Source organism: Mytilus edulis, chromosome 1 (genome assembly GCF_963676685.1).
Source record: "Mytilus edulis chromosome 1, xbMytEdul2.2, whole genome shotgun sequence".
Lineage (NCBI taxonomy): Eukaryota > Metazoa > Mollusca > Bivalvia > Mytilida > Mytilidae > Mytilus > Mytilus edulis.
In genome coordinates, this window is record NC_092344.1 from 33,231,417 (window position 1) to 33,234,419 (window position 3,003).

Consider the following 3,003-nt stretch of genomic DNA (forward strand, 5'->3'; position numbering starts at 1 on the left):
TCAACCAATTCAGAACTATTACCATATGTAAGACTATTAACAACTAGATTTGTAATTGCTAGCAATAACGGAAGGCACCCCTTCCCCCTATTACCAGGTGAGCGGCAGCCATTTTGACAATTCCAAAGTCAAAGAGAGCATCTACAGATGTCTAGTAACATTTTTGCAAAGTTTCATTAAGTTTGGAACATTTTGAATTTTTGATATTTTTGCTGTTTCCATGGTTACGGCGGCCATTTTGAAAATTCTAACTTCAAAATCCAACTCTGCCTATGCCAGTTACCATTCCTGTAAAGTTTCATCCAGTTTGCGGAAAATTCTTATTTTTGAAATTTTTGACCTTTTTGCATTGTTTCCATGGTAACAAGACCTATTTTGGAAATTCCAACTCCAATGTTGCTCATCATTACTGTGAAGTTTCATGAAGTTTTGAGCATTTTTAGAATTTTGAAAATTTTGGTGTAGTTTCCATGGCAACATAGTAGTTCCAATGATCGCCAAAATCATCCAACACCTGTGTATAGTGGGCACCTACATTGTTTTAAAATATGATGATTCTGAGTTGAAGCATATCCAAACAGTTCACCAAAAACCAAAAACTCATTTTTTTCACAATTGTGCCGTTTCCATGGTAACGGCAGCCATATTAAACTATTCCATGACATAATTAAAAAGGGGGTAGGATATTAAAAATCAAATAAGTAACGAATAGGTAACGAATAGGGAATAGGGAATAGGTAACGAATAGGCAACGAATAGGGAATAGGGAATAGGTAACGAATAGGCAACGAATAGGGAATAGGGAATAGGTAACGAATAGGCAACGAATAGGGAATAGGGAATAGGTAACGAATAGGTAACGAATAGGGAATAGGGAATAGGTAACGAATAGGTAACGAATAGGGAATAGGGAATAGGTAACGAATAGGCAACGAATAGGGAATAGGGAATAGGTAACGAATAGGGAATAGGGAATAGGTAACCAACTTGACGCCCATAAAAAAAATACACACTGAGAATTAAAAACCTAAAATAACACACTGAGAAATCGAAATTACACACTGAGATTTAAAAAAATAAAAAACACACACTGAGAATTGTTAATTACACCAAGGATTTGTATAGTCTTACTATACAAATCCTTGATTACCGTGACACTGAGATTTCAAATATACCCACTGAGATTAATATGCAAATTACTTAATGAATATTCATGAGATGAATAATTCAACAGATGTATATCTTGATCTCAAGAACTCTTGTCATTATAATGAAATGCGATTCCTTCAACCAACATTCGTAATAAATTTCAAGACTTAACATCGCTCATATTCATAAGTTTGTTGCCTATAATTCAGATCATTACTACATGTATGTGAAGTTAGCAGCCGGTTCGTTATTCGTTATTCGATATTCAATATCCAACCGGCTGCTAGCAGTCGGTTGGATATTCAAAATTTTGTTGAAAATCATAAAAAAAAAAATACTTGATAACATTAAAAACATGATTTTCATAGTTAAGATGACTGATAAGATACGTAGGAACTTATCAAAATGACCTCTTCAAGCTGTTGTAAGTTCTCGTTGTCCTCGAATATAAACCCTTTTCTAAGTTGCAAATTTGTCTTTATATAATATAAATTGGTGTCAATAAAAAAACTGCAAAGATTTATTTTCTACATGATAATTCTTAAAACAATAAGAAAACCCGCTTACTCTAGAAAACATCAAGAAATATGAATAGAAATATTTATGGAACGCCCAAAAAAGAAATATATAGTGAAAACCGACCCGAGATCGCTTAAATGAGGTTGAGACCCCCCTGGTCTTTCAATGACTATAAAAGTCAACCAAATCATTGACTCTATATATATGAAGGTTGTATTAGATGGATTTTTGAGAATAACGTCATCTTCAATATCTACTGAGGGCTAAGATTGTCACTTTTTAGTAAAAAAATGTCAAATTTTTAGGACAAAGGGCACAATGTAATGGTGAGAGCCCCCTGATCTCTCAATCTTTCTAATATTTTACAGACATTTAGTCAATAGGTAGATACAAACGTGGCTAAAAGGAATTTGGGTACACTTCCTGTCTTCTATGTTTACGGTATGCCCAAAGTGCCAGTTGGATATTCAAAATATACAGTGAAAACGTACCTGAGACCGCTCAAATGAGTGTGAGACCCCCTGGTCGTTCAATGTCCATAAAATTTAATTAAATTATAGACGCTGTGTATATAAAGGTTGTACTAGAAAGAATTCATATTCGATATTTATGGAGGCCTTTTATTGTCACTTTTCAGCTACATATTGTCAAACTTTTACATGTAGGACAAAGGACACTTGGCAATGGTAAGAATCCCCCAAGCTCTCAATCTTTCTTTTATTATGCAGACATTTAGTTAATAGGAAGACAAAAATTAAAACCTTATTCTGGAAGGGGGCAACTATCACCACTTGGGGTTTTGAGAGATTAAACAAGCCGCTGACCACCAATTTGGAAAAGAGAGGGAACGATTGAGATCTTCAAATTGTGAGCTATTGAATGAAAAAAAAACCAGGCGTACCGGGTATGATTACCATGAATTGTATATTTTTTGACGATAGGACCGTAAGATCAAAAACAGGGTCTAAAAACATTAAATTGGGGATAGTGGTTTTGGGTGACCTAAATTGATTTTATCTTGGATTGTTAGGATAAAGACATTGATCCAATAGCTAAAAAAAGATCGATCTTTTCAATTCAATTTTATTAAAAAACAAGCAGAAATGCATGTGATTTTTTTTTACCTTTTGATAGATGTATGCCTATGGTTTCAGAAAACCAACGCTTAGGAGCGTTCAAACAAACGCTTAGATGTGTTCGAACCATCGCTCAGGGGGGTCATGACAACGCTATAAATAAATGACGTTATAAAAATTACAGACACTAAACAGTGTGAGGCGCTCGCCAGGGAGTTGCAAGAGATCAAGCGGAAGATTCAAGCCAGTAACATGCAGC